A 19,032-nucleotide genomic window follows, 5' to 3' on the forward strand; every position below is an offset into this window, starting at 1 on the left:
GAACTGCACCATAGACCGCAATAACCTGTAGAGGAATGCTTGCTCCACTGAATGCGCCCATCCAAATGGAACTCGAAATAGGCATATCATATGTTTCCATCCAATCCACTGGAAAGGTTGTATCAATCTGCTGAATTCTACGTACACTCCCTCTTATATGGCTTACTGAAAGCTTTCTAGGACCCCACGGTGGAGGCAGAACCCCTCGCGCACTTGGACCTCTCCATATGGTGTGAGGCACCAAGAGGTCTACCATGATTGTCAAGTATGTTGTCGTTCCACATGATAGGCTACCTGTCTATCTCTTCATGAGAGGAAGGGGAAACTCTCTGAAGAGTACTTTTAAAGCCAGCCCAAGCCTTCAGGATGGCAGGCATAAGAGGGGACAAACGAGACCTGAGGTGAGCTGAAGTGAATATCCATCTGGTACTATAACTCCGGTCTCGTCTCAAGGTTGGCATATAGAACTGCATGCTACGCATAAAGAAGTCCTTCCACGGCTCTTGTCCTAGCATAAATCCTCTCACAACTATCTTGCAGAGCAAGGCCCTACATTGTAAATCTGGATCTATGGTGTTGAGCCCACCTTCCTGTGTAGGGAGGATCAACTTCCCCCAAGCCACCCTCGCTATGAAATCTATTGTGCCATCAAGTCCACTCCATAGAAAATTCCTTATAGGTCTTTTGAGGTGAGTGATATAGTCACTAGTACGGCACTGGCAAGGACAAATAAATCAAGCAATGGCTAACAAAATGTGATTGACGACCACAACTCTAGATGCAAGATCAAGCTTGAAACTCCAAAAGAGGAGTTTTCTCCTCTCCAACACCAGTGCAAATTGTTGTGGTGTGGAGATACCCATGCCGATCTTGCACCCCAAATACCTAATAGAAACACCCCTTTGAACCCAATTGAAACCAATGTCATTCCCCCAATCAAGGGTGTCCTCGTCATTGATCCAAAAGCCATTGGAATTATGCCAATTGATGTGTGTCTCTGCAGTTGTGCAAAATATATCCAAGGCCTGAAAGAAGGGAGTGTATGTGTTGTGGCATCCAAAAAAACAACAGGATCATCTGCCAGCTCACTGTGTAGAAGTTCTTCATCCCGTCCATCCGAGAGAAAGTCTCAGCCCAAAGATATTAGCTTGAGATATAATATAGATGCTCATCACTTCAGCCACACATAAAAAGAGGAAAGGAGCTAGAGGGCCTACCTGGTGGACTAATCTAGAAATTTAAAACCTCTCTCGCTTGACCCCATGAATAAGCACTTGGTTGTGAATAAGCACTTGGTTGTGGGTTGATTTGTAAAAGGAGGACACCCCTCGAATCCATGCATGTGAAAATCCAAAGTGAAGAAGGGTGTCTTCCAAAAAAACCCAATCTACTCTGTCTCATAAGTTTTCTCAAAATCCAAGAGTAGAATGGCCAATCTCTGGCTACTCTGCATAGCCTGCTAAAATGACAAAATATTATCAACAAAGATGTTCGTGCCATGTTCAAAACCCATTTGAGTATCATGAATAAGATCTAGAAGCATGGGCTGCAATTGTAGGCTGATTGCTTTTACTAGGATTTTGTATCAAGTACCTAACAGAGTAATTGGTTTCCACTGAGACACTAAGTTCTTACTGCTCCCTTTTGAAATAAGATGAATGAGTATTTTTTGAGAGACTTGATTCCTCTTGGGCTCTTCACATCCGATGACACCTTGTGGAGTCGTGCTCTCTAGAGGATGTTCTGGCCACTCTTTTCAGGGCTGCTCACTCCTCGGTCAACTCTCCATGGGAGATCCTAGCTAGCATTGCAGCATGGCACATTTGGAGAGCCAGATGCACTGAGGCTTTGGAGGGTTCTCAGGTTCACCCTTCTCAAATCTTGGCCAGTACTTGGACAGATACGATACACACTCTGATGGCCATTTGGGCGACCATGCAGGGATCATTTCGAGCAGCCTCCTCCAGGAGAGTTACTTTTCTCAAAGATTGGAGAGACTCTCCCTTCTTTGTTGAGACTTCTACAAGGTTGAGATGGCATTTTCAGCCTCAGCCTTGGTTTCTTTCTACCTCATTCCTCTAAGGTGTTTTTTATTACATGCAACATGGTTGAGTTACCATCAAACAAAAAAGGGGGTAGAGAAGGAGGACTTCACTCTTTGGAGAGAGCAGCTTGGGATGCCTTCCTTTTTCACTACTGTGGCAGAGATACTTGTTTGGACGATGCCTTCCTTATTCAGCCACATTCCCTCCTGTTCTCTTGGTCGAACAGGAGGCAACATATGCCTATTCATGCAGGTATCGACAGATTCTATGTAGATGATTGGGCACTTAACAGAGGTGGATCGGTATGCATTGTTGCTGGGGTTACCACTTTTAGACCACTTTCGTGTTGTGCTGGCTATCTTAGAGCCTCACTTGAGAGGCCGATCTGCCAGCATCAGGATTCCAAATGCCTTGTACACAGAGGAGGACCTTACAGAGGCAGCCCTATAGATATGGGTTTCTCATGTCCAGGGTGGGCAGCCATTGCCATCACTGGTAGCTGCTGCCCTTTCTGGTATTAGCGACTTCTACCTCTCAATTGCTTGTACCAGGAGACGAGATATGCTCAGGCGTGAGATTGGTGTTTGCGAGCAGTTCGCAGCTTTGCAGAGGGAAGAGTAGAAACAGCCTTCAAATACTTGGATTCAGGAGCGCTTTGCTGTAGCAAGGGCTCATCAACAGGTATTGCTTGATCAGAGAGCAGAGTATGCCTTTCATGCACGGGAATCTTTCTGGATGCAGATGGGTGGCAAAGTCAATAAACACTTTTTCGACAGCACAAATGCAACAAATACCTGATGAGCTGCTGCTCCTCCCTATAAGCTACTGCCCCCCCCTCTCCCTCTCTCAGCCAGCCCCCTCTCCCTCTCCCTCTCCCTCTCCCTCTCTCTCTCTCAGCCAGCCCCCTCTCCCTCTCCCTCTCCCTCTCCCTCGCTGCCCGCCCCTCTCCCCCCCTCGCTGCTCCCCTTCTCCCTCCCCTCTCGCCAGCCCCCTCTCCCTCCTCCCTCACCCTCCCTTTCCCCTTCCTCCTCCCCGCCCTCCTTCTCCCCCCCCCGCTACCCCCTACCTCTCCCTCCCCGCCCAACCTCTCCCCCACCCGTCAGCCCCCCCGCCCCCCTTCTCCTCCCCCGTCCCCTCCCCCGTCATCCCTCTCCCTCGCCAGCCCCAGCCCCCCCCCCCCCCTCGCTGCCCCCCTCCCTGGTGCCCCTTTCTCCTCCTCCCCCGTCATCCCTCTCCCTCACCAGCGCCCCCCCCCCCCCCCCCCGCTGCCCCTTTCTCCTCTCCCCTCCCCCCCTGCCCCCCTCCCTGCTGCCCCCTTCTCCTCCGCCCTCCCTCTCCCCCGCCAGCCCCCCCCGCCCCCTTCTCCTCCCCCGCCCCCCTCCCTCGCCCTCCCTCTCCCCCCCCGCTGCTCTCCCCCTCCCCGCTGCCCCCTTCTCCTCCGCCCTCCCTCTCCCCCGCCAGCCCCCCCGCCCCCTTCTCCTCCCCCACCCCCCTCCCTCCCCCACACTCTCCCCCCCCCCCCGCTGCTCTCCCCCCCAAGGTGACCCTCCCGAAAAAGAAAAGAAAAAAAAACCTCCTACCTCTCCCTCCTCGCCCCCTTCCTTCCTATCTCAGCTCCCCACACCTCCCCCTCAGCCTACCTCCGTCTCCCCTCTCTCCTCCCCTCTCTTTCTCCTTCTTCCTGCCCCTCTCTTTCCCTTCCCTTCCCCTCTCTCCTACCCTCTCTTTCTCCTTCTCCCTACGCCCGCGTTCAGGGCATCCTGGGCAGTAGTTTCACGAACGGAGCTTTTTCAGTGTTGGAATTGGCCTTTTCACATCGATTGGCGAATGGATCCCCATTCAGCCAATCTCCGTCCACCTCCACCGGCCACGAGAACCGTCATTTTTTAGAAGACGAGCTGTAGCAGCTTAAGAAAGATGTGGAATTAGAGGGCTCCACATCACTTTTCGCCCGCATCTGTGGGTCACACCCTTCCAAATCACAGGCTAGAGACTGGATGTTGGCGGTGTTACCAAGAGACCTCGCCCCTCACCTCAGGGATATTCGACTTTTGGGACGTGGATTCTTCCAAGTGGTTTTCGACTCCCACGAGTCCACAGCCCTTGTTCTCAAAGCTAATCCCCTGGCTTTGGGTTCGAGGAGGATCTTTCTTTTGCCCTACACCTTGGGCTTCGATCCGGTCGAGGAGGATAGGCAGGTCACATCACTGTTCATTAGCTTTCCTGGTCTTCCTTAGGTCTGCCATCGACTGCTTGCCACTATCGGAGCCACATTCGGGGTGGTCACGGAGATCCCCTCCCTTCCTGGCATGCCTTCTTCCTTGGCAGAGGCAGTCAGTGTAGACGGGGTGCCTCGTGTTAGGGTCATTGTCTCTGACCCTAACATTTGAGATGACCACATTATGCTTCAGCGTCCAGACGGCTCTCTCTTTCGACAGAGAGTCGAGATTTCAGGTAGAGAGGACTAGTGTAGGATTTGCAGGACCCTTGGGCACTTTGCTAGAGACTGCCCAAGGAAGAGAAAAAGACCCAATAAGTTTTCTGGTGCGGCTCCTTCACGTACTACCACGACTGCACCTCCCCAGCACCCTGTACCACACACTCCAGGACCACCAAGAGCAACAGGGCGCCCTGCTTCGCGCACCCCAGGACCAGCAAGGGCAGCAGGGCACCCAATGCCCGCAGCACACCCAGTACCACGATGGAGAGCTATTAGAGCGGCTCCCTTACCTAGTTCCTCATTGGGAGACATTTGATATCACTGCGGATCTGCAGAGGTGCTTCTGGAGGAGACTCTGGAATTCCCACAGGAATAGAAAGAATACTCTCTTCTTTTGGCTCTCTATCCATGGTGGGATTGCAATGAAACTTTGGAGATCTAGGTTCAGAGCCGACCCTACTTGGCCTCGTTGCCTCTCTGCTTCGAACACTATTCAGCATTGTTTATGGGATTGGAGACAGGCGAGGATGATTTGGATGGAGGTAGCCAAGATTTTTAGTCACTTTGCCCACTCCCCATTCTTTATGACATGGGGCTCAGTGGCTTGGCTTTCTCTTACAAGGCCTCAGGTATTCTATGAGAGACTCGACTCCTCTCGGGCCATTTTGGTTCGACGTCATCGGATTGAGTCCTGTTCATTGGATGTGGTACCACACCTTCCTTTTACAGATGTACATGCCTCTGTGGATACTTCTTGGGAGATTTTAGCGAGCATAGCATCCTGGCATATCTGGAGAGCCAGATGCACAGAGGCTATGGAGGGTACTTAGGTTCATCCCTCGCACACTTTGGCTAGTATTTGGACAGACACCGTACATACTTTGATGGCCGTATGGATGAGGATGCAGGGAGACTCCCGTGCAGCCTCAGCTAGGAGGGCTTCGTGCTTCAGGGAATGGAAGGATTCTCCTTTTTTCTCCGAGACTCCTACAAGGTTGAGGTGGCTTTTTCAGCCTCAGCCTTGGTTGTTTTCAACCTCACTTTGAGAGGGGTTTATTTATCCTCATGATTTCATGATGTATTCCACTTTGAGCTTGGTCTCGTGGGTTTTTTCTCTTACTTAATAGAAGTCTATTTCTGGGAAAAAAAAATAAAGTACAAGACACATCTTTGTTTGCCATGTAGGAGAGTTCTTACCAAAAAACTTCTCGAACGAAATGGTAGTTGATTTGGAAGAATCCAGGGTTGTAAAAGAGTAGAAATGCAAGTGTAACTATGGAAAGATGACCTTGGTAAGTTCTTCATGAGATGGAGTAGGTCTGGAACTTCTTTATGGCAGACAGATGCAGAAGTGGAGCAAAAATTTGCAGGCAGAAGTAGAAGGACATGGCGGGCAACAATTTGAGTACAGAAGTAGAAGGATATGGCGGACAGAAACTGTAAAATTAGCAGCATCTCCAAGAGAATGATCGGCAGCAGCAGCTCCAAGAGAATGACGGGCATAATATGGGCACCAACTTGTGGGTAGCAGCTCCAAGAGCATGTCGGGAAGAAGGAGCAAATGGCGGGCATGCCACATCAGTGCGGGCAGGCTAAAACTATCCGTACTGTATGGAACAGTTCGTACAGCCTGTACGGACTGTACAAAAACATCCAGTAACGGTGGTCTGCTATGGCACAGCAGGAACAGGCAGCACAGCTTGTTGTTTGGGCCAATGGCGCTGCTTTTGGCGAGGCATTTGGAGCTGAAGGGGTAGTTGATGGTGAGGAATCAGAAGCGGCTGTTGGCGAGGCATTTCGGACTGAAGAAGGGACAGTTGATGGCGAGGTAGGCCAGCTCCTATTGATGAGGCTTGGGTAGGAGGAGAAGAGAGCTCAAGGAAGGAGAGAAGAGGGCAGCCTTCCAACAAGGAGGAGGGAGAGTAGCTTCATTGGCCTCCCTCACCTCAACCTCTTGGAAGGGAAAGGGAAAGAGAGAATGGATACGATACCACATGAAGGTACATGGCACGGAATGGAAAGGAAAGGAAATGGAAAGACTAAAATGAAGGTACAAGTGCAAATCAATGATAACCAAAGTACTCACATGATAGAAAACTTGATGTTGACTGATATGACAAGACTAGACAAGTACAATGCCTTTATAGAATAGGCACACACAGTCTAGGTGTCATATGTATATGGGATATGTCAAACATATTTTCTAATCAAGCCTCTACTGCAGATCACGGGAGCAGCACCATGATTCCCCTCCCAGCCAATTCTTGCTAAGGCTCACAAGCGAGGCAGAGAGCTACGTTACCAAAATCCACGTGAATCAAATCCTTCTCTTCTCTCTCTAGCCTTAGCAAACCCCAAATCCCTAGATAGATCTAGATGCCACATGTCATCCATATAGGGCCTTCCTAATGCAACATTTCACCCCTCTCTTGGGATGCAATTAATTCCTTGCCCCTAGGCACAATCTTAGCACTAGGCCCTTGGTCTCAGATCTATCTAGTCTGGTGCTATCAGCCCTCACCTAGGACCTTGACATTAAATCCCTCCCGATCATTTACATGAAGCGCAAACACATATATTACAGAGATAGATCCTATAAGGGAAATGTCGACTGATTCTTCCGAGGTCATGCTACCTCGGCTAGAGCGTAACATTCCTTCCCTCTTCAGACATCAGCGTCCTCGATGATAAAGTCTGGGAACACTCTCCGCAACTGATATACGGACTCCCAGGTAGCTTCGGATAGAGGCTGACCATGCCATGCAACCAACACCGTGGGTATCTTTCGATTTCGTATTTGCATTGTTCCTCGGTCCAGGATTCTTGTTGGTTTGCGCCTTGCAATATCCTCTATCTCCTGAAACAAAACCACACCTTCGATTAGTGAGTCGCCTGTATGTAAAAATTTCTTTAAACGTGAAACATGAAAAACCGGGTGCACCTTACACCCCTATGGCAATTCTAATTTATAGGCTACACTGCCTATTCTCTTTAGAATTAACCACGGCCCACAGTATCGAGGTGATAACTTAGCACACTCTCCTGAAGTCAACGACTTCGAGTGCGAAGGAATTCTGAGAAAAACTTTTTCTGCTTCTTCAAATACTCTTATAGACCGATTTTCATCCGCATACACCTTGGCTCTATCCATAGCCTGGCGGATATTAGCTCTCGCAAGTGCTAGCATCTCCCGCATCTGAACTACAAAGTTCGCGGCACTAGGCACTTTCTGAGGTACTCCAACTATAGTTGGATTAGTTGGTCTATAACCATAGTTCAGTTCAAACGGACTGAACCCAGTAGATGAATGTTTCCTATCATTGTAGGCAAACTCCAACAATGGCAACTACTTGTCCCATGTATGTTGCCTCAATGACACATATGCCCTCAGCATATCCTCTAAAGTTTGGTTGACTCTCTCCGTCTGACCATCCGTCTCAGGATGATCCCCACTACTCATTCCTAACTCAGTCCTCAGTGTCTCGAATACCGCTGTCCAGAAATGACCGGTAAATCTGACATCTCGGTCTGACACTATGGATCTAGGTAATCCATGCAGACGGAATATATGTCTAATGAACAAATCCGCCACTTGCGGGGCACTAACAGACTCTCTAGTCGGAATGAAGTGAGCCATCTTGGTTAGACGATCAACCACCACAAGGATAGAATTATATCATCCTTGTGTTGCAGGTAGCCCTACAATAAAGTCCATGGAAATGCTCTCCCACTTACTTAGTGGTATTTCCAAGGGCTGTAAAAGTCCGGGTGGCTTCACCCGCTCGGCCTTACTTACCTGACACGAGAAACACCGTGTCACATATTCATGAATATGCTTTTTCATCTTTGGCCAAAAGAAATCTCGCTTCACGAGATCATATGTCTTCTCGACACCTGGATGTCCCGCACACGGGCTATCATGGCATTGTCGAATGACTCTCTACCTGAGATCATTCTGACGAGGTACTACCACCTTGCCATTTCTAACTAGCATACCATCCCTTATGGTATATCTTGCATAAGTTTGGCCTTTTCTGGATGCCAGGTCATCTTTTTCATTTTCCTCGGGTTTTAACACATGAGCCTTAGGCCATAAGCTCTGGACAAACTCGTCCACCTTCTGAGTTTCTCTGATCTTTAGAGCACTCTCTAATACCGTGAAACTCAGGTTGTGCATAATGCGAGACAACGCATCAGCTACCTTATTGTCTTTTCCTCTTCGGTACCGAATCGTTAGATTAAACTCCTGCATGAGCTCTGCCCACCTAGCTTGGCGGCCCCTCAAGTCAGGCTGTTTACAAAAATGTTTCAGAGTATCATGATCTACATCCACATAAAACTCTGAACCATACAAATAATGCCTCCATGTTTTCAAAGCATGGATAACAGCATACAACTCCAATTCATGAGTTGGCCAATTCCTTTGAGAGGGAGAAAGCTTCTTGCTTTCAAAGGCTACTGGCCTTCCCTCTTGAAGGAGGACTGCTCCTACCGCAATGCCACTTGCATCGGTTTCTAGGAACAACGGTTTCTGGGGATCAACTATTTTTAACACCGGTCCTGAGACCACAGCTTGTTTTATGGTGTTAAAAATTTCCTGTTGATTTTGTCCCCAAACAAAAGGTACTTTATCTGAGGTTAGATCAGTCAATGGCGATACTATTTCGGAATATCCTTTGATATGCCTTCTATAAAACTGGACAAATCCCAAGAATGATCGCAACGCGGTCAGACTCTGAGGGATTGGCCAAGTCAGTATCGCAGCCACTTTCTTCGGATCCATTTCTACCCCCTGTGGAGTAATTATGAACCCTAAATACTCAAGCCTAACCATACACAGTATAGTTTTCTTTTTATTCACATAAAGACTGGCTTTCCTCAAAGTACTGAACACTATTCTTAAGTGTTCACGATGCTCAGTAACACTTTTACTGAATATCAAGATATCGTCAATAAAATGTACTACGAACTTTCCGATATACGGACGTAGTAAATCGTTCATAAGCATGACGAAGGTCGCTGGAGCATTGGTAAGTCCGAAGGGCATTACCAAAAACTCATAATGACCAAACCTGCTTCTAAAAGTGGTTTTATGCACATCCCCGGCTCTAATCCGGATCTGATGGTAGCCGCACTTAAGATCTATCTTGCTGAAAATCACGGCTCCATGTAGTGCATCTAGCAAATCATCAATACGAGCCATCGGATACCTGTGCTTAACAGTGATATTATTCAATGCTCTGTAATCTATACAGAGGAGAAACCTATCATCCTTTTTCCTCTTTAATATCACTGGTGAAGCAAAAGGTGAGAAACTTGGTTGAATCTGCCCCAACTTGAGGTATTCTTCCAGTTGCCTACGTACCTCCGCTTCTTCAGTAAAACTCATTCTATAGGGAGGTCTATTTACAGGTTCTGCCCCCGGGATCAGCTCAATCTTATGCTGAACTTTCCGCTCTGGAGGTAACTCATAAGGTAGTTCATCCCTAAAACATTCAGAGAACTCCTCTGTTATAAGATTAGCCAGCTTGGCCATCTCACCACTTTGCGTAACATCAGTGCTAGTCGAAGAATCATCCATCGACTCTACCGATGCTGTGCAAAGGTACAAAAACTCTACTTGAGCCTTTCTGATTTCCATCACGGAAACCAACGGTCCCTGAGGTATATCTCTTTCACCTCGCAAGACATAAAGCACATCATTCATCTTGAATTGATATACGTGCTTTTTCCAATCAATGGCTGGATTCTTCCTAGAATGCCACGCCATTCCCAGGGCTATATCCGCATGAGCAAGCTTGGTTATTTCAAAATCAAGCTTCTCAGCATAGTCCTGAATCCGAAGCTCTAACTGGGTAACCCTTTGGTCCCATACTTCAGTTGAACTTCCATCGGCCATCCTGACTGTATACGCATAGTCAGATGGACTTGTCTTTAATTTCAGCCTCTTCACGAGCTTGGAGTTAATCACATTGTGAGTTGACGCCGAGTCAAACAACACAATGACATCATGACTGGCCACTTGCCCTTTCATTTTAATTAACTCCGTATCGTTGAAGGCTGTATACCCCGTTGCTGCGGGCTTAGATAGGATGTTATCAGGTGCACTCGTCACTAACTTAGTAACAGACACACAGAACAAACAAGGTACTAACCTCTGAGAAGATCCCGCTAGCTGAATCTGCATCTCTTCCGCTCTGGGACTTCCCTGCATCTCCACGTCGCACTCTGAGATCACCATCTCAGCCATCCGACGATCTTTATTACGTGGACAATCTCTCCACTGATGAGGTTGAAGGCAACCAAAGCATAAGCCTTCTCTCCTCGCTTTTTCCCGCTGTTCTGGGTGCAAGGGAGATTTAGACCAAGCCCGGGCTGCCATTGGAGTTACTTTCCTCTTCACTCCAATGGTGGTACTTGGTTTAGGAGTTTTAGCCGGTCTCGCCTGCTTGGCTTGACCACTCGGCTGCGAACCACTCCCTCTACTAGCCCACTTCTTCTTAAACCCATATTTCTTCGGATACCCATACTGGGTTCGGACCTGTGCAAACCCGCTTGGCTTGCTGCCCTTGGCATCCTCGTAGTTCAGGGCTATAGCTATTGCATCATCTAGCGTGTTCGCGTACTTAGCCCGAACTTCCATTTTTATTCGATCAGTCAATCCAAATATGAAATCTTTCACTTGGATTGATTGAGGCAGGGGTTCGTCAACCTTCATTACACTCTCTCGAAACTTATCAGTGTATTCTGCCACTGATAAATTTCTCTGACGAAGGTTCCTATATTGATCCCAAGCTCGGGATGCCTCGTCAGGAGGTAAGAAGTGTTTCCTGAACTCTCTTTTAAACCCCTCCCAGGTAGTGGATGCTATGCCATCTTTTTGTTGTTTAATCCACCACCGATCCGCTGCCTCACTAAACATATGGGTGGCCTCGCGGATCTTTTTTATGTCATTTCTGATCTCACAAATGGCGAACGCCTCGTTCCATTTGTGTAACCAGGTCTCAATGACATCGGAGCTACGGTCGTTCATCCGACCAGAATACTTTTCCGGTCTGTAATTGGCAATATTTGGCACTTTAGCCTTCCTAGGCTCGACCGTATGGACACTAGACTCCAGTTCCATTGGAGCCTTTCCCTTCTCTTCTCGAGAAGGTCTGGCAGACATACTCTGTAACGCTCTCCTAAGTTCAGATTGCCCTGCGTTGGCTTGTAATTGCTGCGCTAACAACTGTTGCAAGGCATCCTCCAGCAATGCAATCCTGCCAGATAAAGTGTGAGCTACTGGGCGCGATCCCTGCTGGGTCGGCCGGACTCCTGATTCACCAGGGTCCCTCCTCGAAGCCCCTTCTTCTGCTTCCATTTAGTTCAGTAGGTGTTTTGTTTTGGGGTTTTTTTTTTTTTTTTTTTTTAATAAACACCCCTAGAACACTGTAATCACAAGCTGACACAATTCAGTGTACTGACACTCTGAACACAATTCCCTATACTAGGGAATACCTGCAATCTGACATGCACACTAACTACGCATTTGACACAGGCATATATCCAAATCCCGCTTTTCCCTATACTAGGGAAATTCCTGCAAATTAACTCAGACTGAACCACACAGGCATAACCCGTCCCTACTGCCACGCTGAAACCTCATGCATGCTGTCCTGTCTATGGAAGTAGCGCGTCACCCAGCTAATTAAAGAAGAAAAAAAAACAACACAAAGCTAAGGGAGATCAAAGAAAGCTCCCTGGTCAAGTCCTGCGCCTCTGCGTCCAATCGGTGTCTCCGGATCCTGCAGCCTCTGCGTACTGCCTGCTCATGAATAATAAGACTTCTCTTGGTATCGCGTATCCTTCAGATTACGCTGTCCTCGCCAACCTATGGACTAATCACGTAACACTAACAATCTTTTATTCCCGTCGACCGTCTAGCCATCACGCTGTTCTGCGTCCAGACCACATATCGCATCGAAAGCCTCACGTATGTTTGGAAACTCTACATGAGCGTCGATCAAATTCTCCGTTAGACCCACGAAACACCTTGCATCTCATGTCTGTGCTCTGGTCCTTCGACAACCGCTCGTATCACTCTGCGCTCCACGTCTGCACTGCGTCACCAGACACCGTCGTAACTCCCCGGGTGTCCGTCGTCACGGCACCCCCGTTCTGGTCTTGCTGTAGTCGCCCTATACTATTCGTTAAACGCACGCATAAACCTTCCGTTGAGGTAGTCCAGCGCCCCGCCGATTCGTAGGCCCGTCAATACGTTACGGGAACCCCACGTCATCTCGCAGGCCCTTCGACGTCGACAGTTAGGGACTCCAATCCAGGCACCGTCAGCAGCTCCTTCACGTTACTCGCCACCTTCCGTCCGTCATAGCGTAGCACCAACACTGGTCGCCGTCCGCCACTCGGGCTGTCTAAGCCTGTATCTCGAATTCACACCTCTCCTCTTCGTAGCCTTGAGCTCTGATACCAATTGTCAAACATATTTCCTAATCAAGCCTCTACTGCAGATCACGGGAGCAGCACCATGATTCTCCTCCCAGCCAATTCTTGCTAAGGCTCACAAGCGAGGCAGAGAGCTACGTTACCAAAATCCACGTGAATCAAATCCTTCTCTTCTCTCTCTAGCCTTAGCAAACCCCAAATCCCTAGATAGATCTAGATGCCACATGTCATCCATATAGGGCCTTCCTAATGCAACATTTCACCCCTCTCTTGGGATGCAATTAATTCCTTGCCCCTAGGCACAATCTTAGCACTAGGCCCTTGGTCTCAGATCTATCTAGTCTGGTGCTATCAGCCCTCACCTAGGACCTTGACATTAAATCCCTCCCGATCATTTACATGAAGCGCAAACACATATATTACAGAGATAGATCCTATAAGGGAAATGTCGATTGATTCTTCCGAGGTCATGCTACCTCGGCTAGAGCGTAACAGGATAAGTCCCATAGTGACATGTGGCACACGGTGTGTGATAAAGTAGTCTAGTACTACTCTAGAACTCAATAAAACACACTAGAAACACTCACTTTAACTTCATGCTCTAACACACCACAGGTCCACATGTCGAGACTTGCATAATCCTCACAATATATTTGTTGAGTCATAAAGCATTCACTCTGTTTTGTTGTAATCTCCCATCCAGATCACATAAATGACAAGAACCATATATTTCTTCACTACACAATAGGGGCCTTCCCATCTGGCTATAAACTTTGTCTTAAAAGTGTTGTCCAGCTTACTACCATACCTTAAGACAAGATTCATTTCAATGGCCTTGCTCTAGATCGAATTGAGCTTCTTACATCTCAAGCAGCCTTCTTTTATAGTCATCTTTCAGACTCTCTTCAAACTTCATTATATCTTCAATGCTGGAATTTCAACCTCCAGTGGCAACATGGCTTCTTTTCCATACACAAGATGGAATGGGGAAAACTGCGTACCTTCACTGACTGCAATCCTGTATGCCCACATAGCCTCTGGAACAACTTGATCCCAGCTCTTGCTATGCATCTTCATTATTTTACTCATCATGTTGATTACCTCACCATTGAAATATTCATTCTTGCTATTATACTATGGATAGTATGGTGTTGTATATCTATGCTTAATCTTCAATCTGCTACACAACATGTCAATTAGCTCACTTCTATCACTCACCAACTCCAAAGGTAGTTCAAACCTACAACAGATATCTTCATGCACGAATTTATTTGCAAACTTCCTTAGCATTCAGTGCACGGACAGCTCGAGCCTCTGCCTATCTCGAGCGATAGTCGACTGCCGTGAGGAGATAACATTTCCCTCTTGCTGTCATGGGTAATGGATCAATTGCATCTATCCCCCATTTCTCAAAATTATTATAAGCAATGATCACATATCTCAACCCAGGATGTAACACCCTTCTTCCCATTTGTTGACACTGTAGACATGATCTATACCAGTGCTGGATGTCTCTCTAAAGTGAAGACCACACATATACCCTTCCATTAAAATCTTCCTCAGCATGGTTTTAACGGCAAAATGCCCTCCACATCCCCTCATGATTTGACTCTAAAATATGAATTACCTCCTCTTGCCATGGAGCTCTCCTAAGCACTAGATCAGCCCCCTTCATATAAAGTACATCACCAATGAGACAATAAGGCTCACATGCCTTCACAAATCTGTACCTCTTTCCTTTCGGGACTTTCTCTGGAATTCTTCCTGTCAAAAGAAAACTTTCTTTCTTTGTTAGAGACTCCTTCCCTTATATAAGGGCTCTTAAACCCTAACTGCACAGATCTGCACTTCATTCTTATTACATGCAGCATCATGGGCTTCCTGATTCATGCTTCTATCCACATGTTGGGGCATCCACCTATCAAAATGCTTTAACTATTTCTTGACAGACACAACCCAGTTCTTTAAATGCTGATTTTTAGTTTTCCAAATCCCCAATATTTGCTTCACAAGTAAGTCTCCTTATCCCCATCTTCATACATTTTTGTAGGCCTTCGAACAGGGCTGAATATTCAGCCTTGTTATTACTACTCACACTCACCTCCAAACCTGTTTTCAACCCTTCTTCACCCTGAGGATTATAAACCACAAATCCCCGAGTAGCTTTGTTTAAACTCTTCTTGAATGAGCCATTAAAAAAAAGTATAAAACTGTCTTCCAAAATCTGCTCCTGCATTTTCTCCTTCTTGTCTTCAACTTCTTTAACTGAAATTGGCTTCTCCTTATACGTAAGCAAATCTGCAAGTGTTGCACGGGTAGTATCCTCAACCAAGAAAGAGAAGGAATACTCCTGCAATTCTGTTATTCACTTAATCATAATTCGAGAGAGTGTAATATTATTCAACAACTGAGGCAGTAAGCTACAGCTTGTGAGAACAATAAAAGGACGAGGCAATAAGTAACTCCATAAGTTCCTGTGTTGAAACTGAGGGATCACTGGCCTGCATAAGCTGCTCCATTTCCTCAAATCTGTCATGTTCATTCTCTGTTTCAGATTCAAAAGGCTGATCTATCTTAAAGCATTCAACACCTTCCATAAATGCAACACTGGCTTCTTGACTCTCAGATTGTTCTCAAAGTGCTTTACCATATCAAATTTCATCCTTTTTCCACTGGCTGAGTGAACTGTAATTACACCTTTCCCCCAGTTCTGGATGGCTCCCACTTTTCTTCAACCAAGGCCTTCCCAAAATTAGAGGGTAAGCTCCCATCCCTGCTGGCATAACATGACATTCTACCTTACAATGGACATTATACACCTCTACATCCAACTCTGTAACTATCCCCAAACTCTTAACCTTGGCATGATTAGCCTTCCTTATCCGAAAATTAGAAGGAGAGGTGACTTTAAGGCCCAACCTTTCAGCACATTGAGTTATGACACAAATTTGTGCTCCACCATCAATGTATGCCTCCCCGAGACCGAATCCTTTATGCCATGCTTCCACAGAATGACAAATATCCGGCAATATGCCATGCTTCCACAAAAGGACAAATATCCGGCAACTTTGTCACATATATAATATTCCTTTCTTGCCTACGGGCTGTCCTCTTCCTACCTGTACTAACAGCCCTCGTCCACTCCTTTTTTAGCTTAGGACAGAGGCCTATCATATGGCCAAAAGTTATGCCAACTTTCCTCTTGGATAGATCACCAAGTAAGTCATAATTAGCATGTTCTTTCCCCAAAGGATAGTCTGCTGTCTTGTACTTTTGCCTTGGCTTCCTTGCCTTTCTTCTCTGATAGGTTTTCATCTCTTCCGTCGGCTTGCTCTTCTTAGTGCTTGGGCCCACATCTTCTTCGCTACCTCTCTTCCCAAGAGGTAGCAAATCAGCATCACTCTCCTCCAATCCCAAGGGCAGAATATCAGCAAGCTTCTTCTCAAGACCAAGCATGTTTATAAGATTTCCTTTCCTCTTCTCCTCATGCATAGCCTTTGCTGCCCTGTTACTGGTTGAAGGTCCCGCTTCTTTTATCTCAACACTATGATCATTAGACCTATTATTCAGATCCGGAGGGAGCGAGTATACATCACCACCAACTCATCACACTGTGTACTGTAATGACCCAAATCTAAACAATCAAAACATTGAACATACGGAGCATAAATCCTTTGTCCCTGTCTTCCTTGCAATGGAGTTTGAGCATTTGATGTAGAAACACCTCCTGCTCCTCTACCACCTTGGACACCTCCATGTCCTCTTCCTCTCCTTGCCATAAGATGCAAGCTCAGATTCTTCATCATCTCAGCCATCTCATGTATCTCATCCTTGACAGAACTCCTTTCTTCTCCTCTAACTTGGGTGGCTCAACTCCACTCTGAGTAGGCATTTCTGAAACGGCAGGAACTGCAGGCATATCATAACCCCATTGAACCAATCCTCCTCTGCTTCCTTTCCTTCTTCCTAGCCACCCTCACTGCATCCTCAAAAGTGCCAAGCTCTTTTACCTCTACTTTGACACGAATTTCTGGCTTCAAACCCACAATAAACCTGCCCTTTTTTATAATACGAGGTGGCACCTCTGGCAAGAGGGATGATTGCCATCTATTCCACATGATGGTAAAACTCCCCACATAACCATCCACTGTTTGGTCCGGTTTCTGTTGCAGAGCACACATCTCCCTCCAGAGACCATATCTGCATCCCTTTTGCAAGCAAATGGAACAAAAGATGCAGTTCTCACCCTTTCTCATCTTGGCATGCTTCCATGAACCTCTGCAACCACAAGCGGGCCTCTCCCATGAAGCAGAAGAACAATATCTGCAACAAGACCTCCGGAGCATTCCTATCCTTAATAAGAGCTGAAAACTCCATGCCTTCAATGAACCTCTCGGGATCCTCACTGGGCAGGCCATAGAATCTTGCAAAGTCGTGTGCCATTTCCAAACTTCTGGGCCTTCTTGACTCGGGTAGACCTCACTCACCAATTCAAAAAATTGTGTCCCCAGCAGGATCACCAAAACAATGATGAAGAAAAAAAAGAGAGGACAGAAAGTATGAAGGAAACACTCAAGAAACACCTTCAGACTCCTATAGACACAACACCTCAATCAAATGAGGTCTTCTCCTTCACAAAAAAACCATATGATGGATACACTCAATAAGATCTTCTTCACCACATTAAGAGTTACTTGTGCCCATTCCTCATTCACCACACGTACAAGCAAAGACCAATCATAACCATGAACCAGAGATAGCAAACTGCCCACAAAGCCCAGAACCACCACTAACTGCATATGTGTATACCTATGTGCCTACCCACAAGCACGCATAAAGTGGAAAAAAAAATTTACAGTTATCATATTAACATGTCACATTGGGAGATATCCCATATGCACTTTGGTACTCTATGTCTTGAGTCTAGATTGTATATGGTTGTGTGTGTCAAATCATCGGAGTCAACATTGTGAAATTCCTTCATTGGTTTAGTACTTTCATTTCTTTTTCAGTTATTTTCCATTTCCATTTTCCATTAGTTTCTTCCTTGCTTCCCTTTCCCTCTTCCTACCCTACCTTCTCTCCCTACTCCTCTATGCTCCAAGAGGACATACAGCTGGAGTTGTTTTGTTCAGGTCAGCATTTGAAAGAGATCAGTGCAGCAACAACAATATCGGCTTTTAATGAAACTGGCAGCGATATTGGATGCATATTGGAGCAAAGTGGGCGATGACAACATGATTGGAGGAAGCTACTGAGCTGGTGAAGACCACAGGCAAAAGAAGGTCGGTGCAGAACAGCAGCTCAGGTCAGCACAATGGGCAACAAAGCTGCTCCTAATGTTGGCGATGTCAAGGCTGAAGGTGTGGAAGCTCCTAGCAGAATCGGGGCAGGCAGATCATCTCCATAATAAGTTATCATTAGGGCTGCAGTGGCTGAATTGCGGTGCCTCCACCTCCAAGAAGATCTATCAACTAGCACGAATCGGCCCGAGCAATAGGCGACAAATATAAGAAAAATAGTGGCAGAAATGCTTCAACTGAGTGCCCATGGCCTTCCAAAAGTATGACAAAGTTGATGGAGATCTTCAAGTGGCAAAGAGAGTGGTGACAAGTAGGAGTGTGCAGACTGATAGAAACAAAGAATTGACAGCAAAACAACAGAAAGAGCTATAGAAAAGCTAGGTGAAAGGGGTAGATGGCATGACGAGGAGAGCAATGCAAGAGGAGAAGAAGCGATGTCAGGTGGAGAAACGAGCTGCATTGCTCGAAGTGGAAATTGAGTGGAGTGGCTGGCCGTGACGAGGATGCGAGCTAGGGAGGATCCACCCACTGTGATAACATGTAGAAATTCATGGTTGGAGTGGGAGAAGCAAGACAACAATCACATGATAGAGACAATAGGCACAAATGTGAATGGATAGACTGATAATAAAAGGTGCAAGTACATGTGCCATTTTACAGGCTTGCCAAAATATATTTTCACACTAAAACACATCACTGACGATGTCAGTAGAGGGAATCTCCCTGACCTCACAGATGATGTCACACAAGAAAATAATGAAATCTAATCTGGTAAATGGGGTAAGTGGCTACCTAAGGA

General features: G+C 46.7%; 1 protein-coding gene across 3 annotated transcripts in view; it reads left to right on the forward strand.

Moving 5' to 3' along the window:
- Window positions 1–19,032, forward strand: part of LOC147880104 (leucine-rich repeat receptor protein kinase HPCA1-like) — a 217,811-nt gene that overhangs the window by 104,374 nt on the left and 94,405 nt on the right. The gene's annotated exons all lie outside the window — the stretch shown is intronic.

The sequence above is a fragment of the Dipteris shenzhenensis genome, chromosome 33 (genome assembly GCF_047967505.1).
Source record: "Dipteris shenzhenensis isolate YYH24624 ecotype China chromosome 33, Dip_SZ_1.0, whole genome shotgun sequence".
NCBI classification, from domain to species: Eukaryota; Viridiplantae; Streptophyta; class Polypodiopsida; order Gleicheniales; family Dipteridaceae; genus Dipteris; species Dipteris shenzhenensis.